The sequence below is a fragment of the Pempheris klunzingeri genome, chromosome 17 (assembly GCF_042242105.1).
Source record: "Pempheris klunzingeri isolate RE-2024b chromosome 17, fPemKlu1.hap1, whole genome shotgun sequence".
Lineage (NCBI taxonomy): Eukaryota > Metazoa > Chordata > Actinopteri > Acropomatiformes > Pempheridae > Pempheris > Pempheris klunzingeri.
Window position 1 is genome coordinate 8,356,811 of NC_092028.1, and position 13,842 is coordinate 8,370,652.

The window sequence follows — 13,842 nt, forward strand, 5'->3', positions numbered from 1 at the left end:
TAACAGACCACTTATTGTTAGTGTTAATATATCCAGTTCTACTGTATTTTAATATCAAATGAGAATTCTGCAGCTTACTATACACCGTGTACATTATCCACTGATTTGAATTATTAATGTAAAATGTTTTACTGGAAGATGTCAGAGGCAGGATGTCAGTGGGGATATCTGGTGGACAGAAGTGGAATGGCAGGTCCAAAATAACTGCAAGATAGACTGAAGAGGATCGAATACAGATAGAGAGAGACGTGACATGAAACAGGACACAAACTGTACTTATACACTGTTGCCCATAAAGTTGGAATAATTGATCAATACCCCCAATTTTGTTAAAGCCTGAATACACAGTTTGCAAAGGTTCATTGTGGTTTAAGTTTCACTGTGATGTTTGGAAGAGTTTGATCAATAAAGTTGAGAAGATATACACTTTATTTATCAAGAATAAATCACATTGTCACAATCATTTCATGAGAAGAGGTAAAAAAACATTTTATTCCAACTTTATGGGCAACAGTGTATATTAATGTGATGTCACGTGCAGAGAAGTTTCTTCTCTGGGTCTGAGTAAGTTTGTATACAATGTTAAATATTAGTGGTAAGTATCTGTCCCTTTAGGCTACAGCTGCCTGAGCGCTGATCAAGACAGAACAAGTTAAGGGATTGGCTGATACAATGTACTGTATGTATGTGACAGAGTTGGAGGATAGGTGCTGGTCTGATTACTGGGTGTTAGAAGTGTGAACACAGTAGTTTATAGTAGATGACACTGAGGGAGAACCTTGTTGCTGCTGTAACATGTGAATTTCCCCCTATGGGGATCAATAAAGTCCATCTAATCTAATCTAAGTCTTTGTCCATTACAGGAGAACTCTTCAGAAAATTACACACCAACTCTCCTTTTAAGGACATTTTCTCAGAGACAGTCTACACATTCCTTCACTGGGGACTCAACTGTTGCAGCCCCCTGCCTGCCCCCATGGACACAGTTGCCAAGAAGTAACCTTTGTACTCTATACTTACCTTCCTGTGTCCCACCTACCGATCTACAGGAGCACACATGGTGTTCTGTGCACATGCAGCCATGCACATGGGCAGCAGCCCCCCCCCCACAAGTGACCTACAGCCTGACTTTGAAGGCTTGTCTGATTTTATCACCTGCATGAAAACACCATAGTGGCAGCGTCCTCAGGCACACAAAGACACAGACGCACATTTAAGGTGAAATCTACAGCTGCTGCAAGCAAATGTTAACTTGTTGACAGGAAAACAGGCTCATGTTGCTGGCTTTCGCTTACAAAGCAGAAATGAGGGTGTAAGTGTGTGTCTGTGTGTGTATTTTGGGTGTTTGATCGTGTTGTGCAAAGTCAGCATGAAGCCAGACAGACTTATCTATGCATAAGAGTGAGGAACCTGCACACAGAGACAGATAATCAGAGACTGAAGACTGACATGTTTACTGTAGGGAAATAACCACAGGAGCCACATATCACTTTTTCATGGGCCAAGATGGCGACCTTGCTGCAGTACACCATTGCCAGGAAGACATAAGAGTCCATCCCCCAAGCTCCTCTGTTTAGCTCCGTTTAACCCTCATGGAATCTAAACCGGGCACGGCTTCTTTCTTAGTCTTTTGCTCTCTTCGCTCTTTTTTTTTTTCTTTCTTTCTTTCTTTCGCTCTCCCTCCCCCTTCCCCCTTTGTCATTCAGCTCCTGGCAGTGCACATTCCGTGAGCACACACATGCACACACATGCACTCATAGCTCGTAAACCACACATCTACACACCCCCTTTCAGTGAGATCACATTCACTACAGAGCTGTTGCAGCACACTAAAGCCCCCTTTGCATTTTCTCGTGATTCCTGACTCACTTTTTGAGTTGTCTAACTCAGGACCAAGACATCCCATCTGGAGATAGGTAGGTATGATGGCATTTTTTATGGATTCAATTTCATATGCTGGGTTTCTGCACAGGAAGCCACTTATGTTACTTAAAGTACATGGTGTTCCCTCTTGTCTCTGTGCACATTGACTCACGAGGATGTGTGGAATGAGCTTCAGATTGCAGTACATTTCTACATGCTTCACAGAGAAGCTCAGGCACTTTTTTTTTTTAAAGAACCTGTGTGCTTTTGAAACCATGTGCTTTTATGAATAATCCAATGTTTATATTATAACATGACATCTGAATATAGTGCCACTTAAACACTTTTTCCTGTTTTATGGAATCATTGGGTCACAATTTCTATCTGCTTTATCTTATGTCATCCTGCCAAAGGATTTCTGTAGGAGAGGGCATTATTTCTGTAAGAGTTTTTCCCCGCAGGGAGTCAATTACTTGACATTTAATGCTAATGTAATTAAGGCACAGCACACTTTTTTCTTTGCGGAATATGAACGAGTAGCTAGGCACTAATTATTAATTTGGAAAACAGGAGAGGCCAGTTAATTTGGCTAGTGACTGATGTCACACACGTGTTGAGCAGAGGTTCAAAATGCTTAAAAAGAGGACTAAAGCCTTCTCTTGTTCCAAATTGTCTTTGCACAAACTATTCAGCAGTGTACAAACAGCCTGAGGATGTGAAGCTCACACATTTACTCAGGACTGCATATCCCATAATTCACAGGCTCAAATTTGAAGAGCTGCATCAGGTGTGCAGTTGGTGTGTGTTTAAGAAGGGAGGAAGATAAATATGTTTTAGGGTCAGAATGCAAACTTTGCAAATGAATTTAGAGTTGGTGTGTGTGGTGTGTGTGCAGAGCAGCAGCGGCGCAGTCAGACCTCATGTGCAGGCTGCAGCGTTACATCTGAGGAGCACTGATGTAACATTACACAAGTGTCAGTTATGTGTCGCTGTGATAATGGATGATAACCTTTGGGCATGATTAGGTCTTCATTCTCTTAAAGGGTTGGTTCACCCAAATGACAAAAAACTCATTTAGTGCTTATTTAAATTTAGTTTCAGGTTTATAAAATTAAAGTAGATTATTGCCCAATTGTGCTCCGAGCACTGAAAATTAATAGTGTCTGTTAGGCTCAGATGAAAAAATTGTGAGCATTAGCAGAAGATATCTCATTAGGAGAATCCATACGTAAAAAATTACACTCTCTAGCTTTTCCTCAGTTTTATGTCACTTTCAACTGAATATCTTGATCAACAGAACAATTGCCACCTTGACAGTGAAAAATGCAGCCCTAGGTCAAACTTTCTATTAAGATCTGTTAAGTGGAGCTGTGACCCTTTTCCAAGGTCAGACCACCTGACACATGTGGCTCAATGTGGCCACCACTCCCACTTGGGGTTGAATAAAAGCAGTATATTCACAATACGCTATATTATATATAACTACAGTGATTACTGATTATAAAAGACACTCCTGAAAGACAAATGTCCTCTCACTCTGTTTAGGCCCAAAATGCTTTGCCATGTTATCTTCCCTGACCTTTCAAAGCATGGCCGCCATGTGCTGTGCTGCCGTAGCAGCGAGACAAAGCTGCCACTAGGGGGCACATGTCAGTGGACAGACTACATTTTGTTTGAAGGACTGACTGTCATCCTGATCATGTTCTGACTGCCCTGACATACACCAGTTTCTTCACTCCATGACATTATGCATGGGCTGTCAAATTTGTAGACAACTGTTGACAGATGAAGTATTTGGCAAACCTAAATTCATCAGTTCCCACTTGTTTCTCCATGCCTGAGCTGTCCAGTTGGGTAGGAACCCCACATGGTGTTGAGTCACTGGAAGTGTCAAACCACGTGATTGAAACTGACATTAATGAGGAACCTCAATGCCCCACTCCTCTTTTGTCCTTGTTGCCCAATCTTCCACCTTTGTACTTTAGTATAGGTCACTGCCCCTTCACCCTTGCATCCCCCCCATCCCCGCCCCCAACTGCTGTGTACACACGTGTGCTGCCCTCTCACATGTTTATCTCCTCCCACCTCCTCCTTTGCGCCCTCCCTCTTCACCAACCCACCCTCAACTCCACTGTCTCTCTGTCTCTCTCTCTCTCTCTCTGTCTCTCTTGGTGGCTCTGGGATCCATAGGCGTTTGGAGGACAGGAACAGGACACGCACCCTCGACACCACACAGCAGCACCACAGACATGTCGGACTCAGAGACCGCCGCCGCCCCCGCCGAGGCCCCCGTCCCTGCTGCTTGTGCCAGCATCAAGGCTGACCTGGACAAATGGTAGGTGATGATATGCGTGTTGCAAAGAGGTGTGCATACGAGAAAAAAGTGCAAACTTGTTTCTTCTACCTTTTGTACAACCTTCATTGATGAACTGTTCCTTATTATGGCGCCATTGGAAGCTCTTGCAATCATCGGTCCACCTCGAAATGTACCACAAGTTCTCCTCTGGTTCCAAGAGTTGCCTTCTAACATTCATATTTTCTTGCATTTTAAACAACAGAGGGTGGAGAAGCCATCAGCAAAAACCTGACATTTTGAATCGTTTGCAATGTGCTTGAACGTTACCAGACAAGTTGTTCAACAGCTCCACAGACACAAAGCATTGCATCCGAGCTTAGAGCAAATTTCGTTCCAAATTCGTAACCGATTTAACCTTGCACAAATCGAACTGGAGATTGAATGGGATACCGCAGCATCCTAAAATGCGCCATGCTAAAATGGTGGACACCGAGGGTAGCGCTGAAAACCAACGAGAGCGAGTGAAGTCTTGCATGTAGAAATGTAAGTGAATTTGACATCCTAGCTGAATGCAGGGGGTAAAGGTTACGAAAGTTTGGGGTATGCTGTATGGGGAGAGAGATTTGGGGACTAATAATGTGTGGCAGCGGGGTGATGTTTGATGCTCATCCGTACGCATGGATGAAGGCTGGGAATCTGCTTACGTCACTAGCCTCCCTTTCCCCAGAATGCTTTGCATTAGCTCGTTTTGTTTGTCCTTTTGCCTCTTGCTGTGTCAATGGCTGGGGACACCAGCTCAGTAATATTTTTGGGGTCTTTGTTGCATCAATTCTCACTGTTCTTTATGTGAGTGTGCAGATCAGAGAGAAGTGCAAAGCACACCAACACTTTGGTGCACATCCTCTTGGCTTCTGCACATCAACCCTCCACACCTCTTTCCTGGAACAGTCCATTTTGACAGATAGTTTTTTTTTTGTGGAAGATCACTAAGCTGATATTTGTGCAGACTACACACATTTTTTGCGTGAAGGCAACCAGTTCAGTTCCAGCTGTACTGTGTACTGTCAGGCCGTGATAAGGTGGCAGTGAATGTGTGAAGTCCTCAGATAAGACAGCTGGTTGAGGTGGAGGAGGTAGAGCTGGCAGGGCATGGCATTGGTGGTCGGCTAATCATGTGTTAAATTTTACCAAGTGCCAAATTGGAAGACCCAACACCTTCCCTCTTTGTCGGAGGATACTTCAAGATCCATTTGAATTCACGGACTTGATAGTGTCATGAATGTAAATGATCCATCACTGGAAAATAACTGCTCTTGTGCTGAAGCTGTAGTACATTGTTCTTATTTGTTCTGTCCAGGCACAGTCATTGCGAGGGGCAATGCTATTTACTGCTGCTCATTCTGTAAGCCTATACTAGGAACTCTTGTCAAGGCTGGCACTCCATAGTCTTTGAAAGCACAGGACAATTGGTTTATGGTGTTGGGATGTTCTGTAGCTCATGTTACACATCGTGGTTTCACTTACTGTGTGTGGGACATTACATGCAGAACATGAACCCATGACCTTGAAAGGTGGGACATCAGGTGACACCAGTACTAGCAAACAGGGCCTTAAACACCAGTGTTACCACAGTGGCCCCTCACGGCACACTGGGGGACTTGACCCTGCTTGTTCTGGATCCTCGTCCCATGACCTTTAGTCTTTGTCAAATCAAATTTTTATCCAGAAATACACTTTGTGCAAATGTGCTCGGTTGTGTTAATGAGTCATTTTAGCAAGGTTCAGAGCAGTGTTCTCCTTGAGGTTGGACAACCAAAGAAGAAAGCCTATTACCTCAAGTAATGCCCACAGAGAGAATTATCACCAGAAGATCCTCGGCTTTATGGATCTTTGTAATGAGTTTCAGCACATTGATAGGCGTACTTTACTGCAGCTTTACTGTTTTGGTTCAAGTGACACCACTTGAGTCAATTGATCAGATGTCACACAACTCCCACTGCAGACACAAAAGGCTTTATACAGCTTGTTTCACATGTATATACATCCCTGGTCCAATCTGTAAGCTGTAATTGCCTTGGCTGTTGAGACCGGTGGCAAATTTAATATGCTGTCATGGACCTCTACTTTGGGCGCTGCCATTTTTAGTACCGTTTAAAGAGTGTCTTTGAAATCTGCTGGTCATGGTCATGATTTGACATCTGTTAAGAATGAAGGTGAGCATGGTGATCATAGTCAAAGTAACCTGTTTAAGATATGTTAATATTGATATAACAATTTATTACTATTATTAGGTCTGCTTAAGGGAAAGTGTGTACAGATTTCAGACAGACAGCCCCCCTTTGGACTCCCGCCTCTCACTCTGCATGAGGCCACTTATGTGATGAATGCTCCTAGGTCTTACCAGGTGCTGAATGGATACTACTGGCCAGTCGGGACCTTTCATTTCGTTCCAACCAAGCTACACTTCAAGCCAACATGTCTACATTTAACATGGCTGACTCTGTGTAATGAATACTAGAACCCCTATGTATTTATAGAAGCCAGCTTTTAAAAGTCATGAATAGAGGTGTGTGCAAGTATATGTGCAGGATACCATGACATGTTCCCTGCCATAGATCACGTTACCGCTCCACCTGACACCTGCTTCTTTTAATCAGGCCAGCCAAATAAGCAACTGCCTCACATTCACATTCAGCTCAGGACGTATGGAGGCGGCCATATTGGCTTCAGACCTTCATGTTGTGATGATGAGCGCGTCTTTTTACTCTCTCTAGGTCAGATTTGATCACTTTTCTAAACGTTTCGGGACAGGCTTTTTATATGGTTTAATGGGAGAATTGATTTTTATCACATCTTTCTTTTTAAATAGTAGCAGGATATATGACCTTGTCAAGGTCACGCACGCAAAGTCACAGAGGTGAAGTATGAGCAACAGGCTATGAGCCATAAAACCCGGTATGCCTTTTAAATGTTATATGCATTGTGTGAACAGTATACAAGCCACTTTAACTTAACCTTGTTCAATTCTTTATCAATTTTAATGCCTTACTTAAGATTTTGATTACATTTAATTCTGCACTTTCCAACTGCTGCAATACTGCTACAGCACTGTTACTTAAAGACGAGACCAATTGTTTTTTTTTTTGTTTTTTTTTCATTTTCTTTCATTTTTTTATTCAGTCTGTATTTCTATACTGCACAAGTTTCCATATGTGGTCAGTTTTGTCTGGAATTCAGTCTCACTTCCTTTAAGCAAGTGCAGTACAAATATTTTGCCTTATTTGTAATGAGAATCAACTTGTTTCAAGTATTTCTGAAATGTAGTTTCAATTTTTTTTATTTCTTGATTTCTTTAATTGATTCACTTGATTAACTCACTTTTACAGAAATGTATTATAGCCAGAAGTTACTATACAAGTTGAAGTTTGCATTTTGTCTATGGACAGTTTGCACGGTCAGGATAATCACACACACACACACACACACACACACACACTGAGAATAGACCTGTAATGCCCATGCTGACATACAGTACAGTGTGACTTGTTGAGCTGTTAGTTCTTTGCAAGTTTTGCCACGTATTTTATTTTGCAAACTCTTGTCATGACATAACATGTTGGTTAGTGGTAAGCTTCTGTACTTTAAGTCTCTAGACTCTTTCATAAGAGTTAAATATGAACACAAACCCCCTCCCCCCATCCCCCACAGACACAGTCTTTCTCTCTGTTACTGATTGCCTGCAGTCGTATGTGCAGACATGCATGTACATTCTTGCCAGTGGAAACCGTGCTAGTTTTCATCGTGGAATTCAGTGACTCGGCAGAAGTCAGTAACCTGAGTGCTGTGGATGTGTCTCACTGTCACCCACCAATGTTAAGCCTGCCTCTCAATCCCCCATACTGCACCATGCATCACCCATCCTGGTCAATAGACTCAATGCACAGAATTCCTCATATTTTCTACACCTATGTGTCTCTTCAAGAATCAATATTGAGCAACATCTGTCATAGGAAGGGTTAGCAAATTGTCCACAAATGTTCATAAGAATTCCTACTCTGATACATTTCTTCAATCGCGAAAGACTGCGATTTTGAACCCATTCAAGTTGCCCCACTGTTTCCTAATCTAAGCAAAGATGGATGCTGAAAAACACATCTGTGCTGAATGGGCATAGTGTGAAATAAAGAGAGTAAAGTTCCTCCTAAGTAGGTCTCAGGTAGATACTGAACCGGTGTGGCTAATCAACTACAACAGGGTGGAACAAAGAGTTGCAGGGCTCCAGCATCCAGGGCTAGAGATGAACAGTATTCACTGATGCTTAAGACTGTGGTTCTCAATTTTGGGGTCACAAATTGAATCTGAGTGGTCATTAACAGTGGGCAAAACTGGTTTAAGTGACGACAACTGCTCATGAATGTTCTCAAGTAGATATTGCTTTGCAAAAAGTTTGGAAAACACTGTCCTAAAGTGCCCAGGGATACTTTATTGCTCTGCTTTGTGCTCCCTTATACATAATAACGTTGCACACTCAGCCTTAATCATATGTCCTCTTGACTCATGTTTGGCCTCTACATCATCTTTTACCGCTGCACCTGCTCAGCGATCTATTATGCATGTTTGTCCCAGAGGACACACTACCAGTAGCCCTGTGTAAATAATGCAGCCTTCATTTCCTGATTGTGTCCAAGATGGGAGGACGACGACACGCTTCCAGCCAGCCTGAGCGGTGATCGGTGAGTTCTTGACATGCTGACATCACAGCATCAGGATGCCACTAGTGCTTAGTAGACTGAAGTTGGTTAACTTACAAGTCATGCTGGCCATGGTAGTCTTTCGTCAGTTGCGTAGATGAAGATTGTACACCATTAACTGAATATATAATAGAAGTTATTTCTTATAATGTAACAAGTATATAAAATCTGGATTGAGAAAAATATTCAAACCTGAACTGAGGCTTGCCACTGGTCGCCATGACAACCCAGCTTTGCCCCCACGACCCTGTAACGTGACCTCGCTCAGAGTCGTGCTCTCTCTCTCTCAGGAGATTGCGTGAATGCTGCAGTGGTGATGATGTCATCGACACACGTGACAAACCGTGCTTCTGATGCTCTCTGTAATTCCCCCTTGTGCACTTTATATACATGTGTGTGTTCGTATTTGGGCCGTGTGCATCAGAGACTGTTGATGAGAAAGAATCTGCAGCATAGTGATAAAGGTTCATGTTAGAACAGGGCCAATTTAAACACCATGAAACCAGAACCATGCTTTTATTTTGAAAAAGATTCTTCAAGTGTCAGAGTTGCATAATAAAGAACTGACCGGTTTAGAGGACATTTGAATGGCAATTTTCTTTGGGCTATTCTAGCATAGCAACTACTCGATATGATTCCCCCATCCACATCAGTGCAGTCAGCTCCTCTTCGGACTGAGATTGAGAAGAACATACAGTCTGTGTGTGTGTGTGTGTGTTTTGGTGGACCTATAGTGTAGTGGTAGGAACACACCCTCAGGGTTATACTTTCTACTGTACTGATGTTGGGTCATCAGTGCAGTGCATCAAACATGAGCGCTCATTGACTCTGCTCAAACACACACACACACACACACACACTCCAACGTGCCACCAGTAATGCATGCTTACAGTGCCACAAACTCAATGACTCTCATTCGTTTCCTTACACAAACGCACAGACACACACAGAGACACACACACACACGCACACAAACACTGAGACACGCACACACACACACTCTTTGCTCCATCTATCCCGGTAAAGTAAAGCGCTGAGTGTTAATCTGCAGCAGCCAGCTGTGTGTTACATCACTAACAGCCACAATACAAAGAGATAAAGCAGCAGAGAAGGCCCTGTGTGGCTAAGCTAGTATATTAAAATGGTTGTGACAGTATAATGTGATGGTGTTGGTGTAAGCGCTTTTTAGAATTGCAGAATAGACTTTATCCCACTATGCTGTGTGCTCAAGTGATCTCACAAGCCTGAAACAGTTCAGCCAGCCATGCATTCATCATTACGTCTCTTAGTAGTCCCGTTGTGTCATCACAATGAGGTTACCAGGCACCCAGCGACACCCCAGGGAGTCATCCCACCTGTACACTATATGAAGCTACAGCCAGGAACCAGTTAGCTTAGTTTAGTATAAAGGCAGAAACTTAGCCTTGTAGCCTACCTCTTATCTCTGCTCAAGCCTGAGGCTGCATTAGCCGTTACTTGCATAAGACACTAGAATCTCTGACCAAACAGTTGGCAGTTGAGTTGCATCATGGGTAATGTAGGCAACAGCTTTTGACAAGGAAGAAGAATGTCTAGAATGAAAAATATGATATCTCTGCTTCTGCTTAATGTTGATCCCTTTTTTCTTCTAACTGGCCAGTGTTAGTCCGACAGTGTTACTAGAGTGTAAGGCTAAATTGGTGGTGTAGCATTTTGGTCCCAGTTAATTTGGCATTTTTGATGCTATTTTTAGGAATGATCTTGGTCAGAGTGTTTACTGCGACTGCTTCACAATAAACACTTTTAATGTTAACTAGTAGCAGTAAGAAAGGTTGGTTAGCATTAGCAGTAAATGCAGCCCTTGATATAGTGTTAGGAGAGTGAGCGGTAAACAGTGAGGCTGCTATCAGTCAGATAGAATCAGGATTACATGCATACATTGTTTCCTGTGAATCCTTTGTGTGCAATATGATGCCAGAGTGGAAATTATGGACTGAATGAAAGCTTCCATATTGAGAGGTAATTACTGTATGTTTATATATTGGATGGCTTTTGCTCATTCTGTTTAAAGACCAAAATAATCCTATATCACCAATCTCATCATTTAAATGAGTAAAATATTAGAAAGGTTGCAAAACTGTTATATAATGGAAAGCAGGGACTCCTTGAAAATTAAACTAAGCCCGCGTGTAGGGATTGATGTGTAGGACACGAGGACTGCTGCCCTTGACAGGTCGAGCAGGGATTGGAGGAAAAGCAGAGCGGAAGACTGTTCAGACGTCATGTGATAGGAGGAGCCAAAAGATGGGTTTACATTCATGTATCGTGAATCCCCTCCTCCTGTGGGCTCACCCTCTTATCTCCGTGTCTTGTCATCTCTGCACTATCACGCAAGCTCCCTCCCTCCCTTCCTAGTGTCCTATCAAACAGATGGGTTCATCCACATGGCTCTCCGCATCCCTCACCCCTCCCTCTGTCGGCCTCCTCTTTCTATCTCTTTCTCTCCCCTCCCTTCCGCTCCATCACCGTAATGCTCTGTGGCAGTGTCGGCTGCTGTGTTTGCTCCTGCATGGGACCCTGAGATAATCTGTTCATTCTCTCTTTCTCTTTCTCACTTTCATCCCGTTTAGTCTCATCCTTCATTCAGTCTTTCTTGTTTTTCCATCAGCCATTGCATTTCAAATTTCGAACAGTTGTCATTTGGGGAAAATCTCACTGGATATCCATTCGTTTTGGTTCTAAAAGTAGTCATGATCAAACTTTGAGCCGAATGATGCAAATGTCTTCACATGGACAGACAGAGACGAGACTGCAATGATTTTACTATTCGCCGTATTCTGTGGTTTCTGCAGCTAAAATCTGTTAGTACATGAAACAAGCATCTGTTTTGTCAACAGAATAGTTGGAATGGGACTTAGCTGGGTCCACTGCTGCTGACAAAAGCTAGACTAAAGCTCTGTGTCATTCCTCTTTCCATTTCCAACACACGCGCCATCTGTGTGGGAGGGTGACATCGAAATGCAGCAGCCATGAAAATGAAATGCTATGGTATTGAAATGTGGGTTGTATCGACTGCGACCTGTCTGATTGGTCAATCTCTCTTCCAGTGTGGCAGAGAAGGGCGGCGAGAGCTGCAAAGATCTGATGGAGGCCTTTGCTGCTTGTGTGAAGAGTGCAGCTGAGGGGACGTCATGAGGAGCCCCCCCCCCCTCCAACCTCAAATGTAAGAATGTTATGTAATCCGCTGATTTATTCATAGTCAACAATGAGCGCTTAGGGTTGGGGGTTCATTACTGGATGATACTAATTCTGTGATTCGCCTTCGCAATTCTGTTGCTTCATTTGCAGCAGAAAATTGACAAGAGCTTGAAACAGTGGCTGAATTCCATTTAGCTGCTTCAGTTTCAGTGTCCTGGTATTGTTCATGCTGACTCACTGTCACACTGTCATGGTTTGTTGGAACATTTATATACTGAGCCATTGTTAACATTATTAATAACCCCTGTGTTTTTCCTTCTATCATAAGTCAAAATATCTGCTGTGAAAAAGGCCTGTTCCCAAAGGTTTGGTAAACCCAAATTGAAATCAAATAGATAAATCAACTCTGCCTCTTCCATCTAGTCCTGCAAAAACTGCAAGTAGTTGCATTAACTTGCAAGTCTTCCCTCATCTTCCTCCACCAGCGGCATTGCTTACCTCCCACCCAACAAATTTATATGTAAAGATCTGATCACAACACAGGCAGAATGGAGATAACTAGATCATTATTACCAAGAGTAAATGCAAAGACCTGTTGATCGGATGTAATTATCTAGACTAGGGTTGCAACTAACGATTATTTTCATTGTTGACTAAGCTGCTAATTTTTTTCTGCTTAATTGATTGATCTTTGTCAAAAAATAGTTAAAAAAAAAAAGATATCAATCGCAATCCAAAGTGTCTTCAGCATCTTTTGTCTGACAAAAAGTACACTCTTCCTCTTCCTCACATCTCTCTCCCCTCTTCCAGGTCCACTGCACTGAGTCCTCCAAGTTCCCAAGTACCCAGCATTCCCTTCTGCACAACAGCACTGGACTGAATGATGACAACAACAACGATGACGACGACGATGATGAATGATGAATAATGAATGATGATCATGGCGTGACAAACGTGTTGATTCGGGCTGAATTTGGGATCTGGCGGCAGTGACCACAGTTTCCTCCCCCTGTCCTCCCCCTATCTTAGGCTTATCTGGTGTCCTTCAGTCTTACCGCCATTCCCCTTCTCCCTCTACTGCTGACATACAACATTTCAACTTGTAGACAGTTCCAGAGAGCTGATGGGCTGTAATGTAAATTGTCGACTTGAGATGAATACTTATAAATGGAAATAAAAGTATCAAATAATTGGTATAATTGGCCTCTTGTGTTTCACCATTTGGAGGGGGGGATGTCAGCTTTGTTGGAAAATGGAATCCTGAACTTAGTTTTCAATGTTTGGGAGTATGGACATCTTTTGTTTCTACCATTTCACTATTTTCTCTTAAAACTTCAATATTCCTTTTGAACATGAGGGGGCTGGTGTGTGACCACCTGAGGCCATTCACATATGTCCAGAATGCTGGCTGGTCAAGAGTTTGTATGTCCAGAGGGCTGTGTAGCTAGCTAGATCACCAACCTAGTCAGCTACTTTCATCATGAAACTACAATAACCAGAACCAGTTCTTCAAACTGCTGCAACATCACAACAACAAACTCTTAAAAACAGCAGCTGATGCCTTTTCTGGCAAGCTAATGCTACTTAAAAGTCTGGAAATAAGTCTCATGCTTGTGCTTAATGTCAAACTAACACCAAAAACTATAAATGGTGTCAGCAACCTGTGTTTGTTAGTCAGTATTAAACCAGCTAGAAGCTACTGATGCATGTTCAATCAAGTTCCATGAAAGCTGATGAAGATTCTTTTGTTTCTTC

The 13,842-nt window shown here is 42.7% G+C and overlaps 1 long non-coding RNA gene across 1 annotated transcript; it reads left to right on the plus strand.

Moving 5' to 3' along the window:
• Nucleotides 1-1,769: 1,769 nt before the first annotated feature.
• LOC139216732 (uncharacterized) lies at nucleotides 1,770-13,286 on the plus strand. Its single transcript, XR_011585577.1, has 4 exons — nucleotides 1,770-1,916; nucleotides 4,054-4,198; nucleotides 11,997-12,112; nucleotides 12,898-13,286. It is a non-coding gene; the product is annotated as an uncharacterized lncRNA (long non-coding RNA).
• The last annotated feature ends 556 nt before the right edge of the window (nucleotides 13,287-13,842 follow it).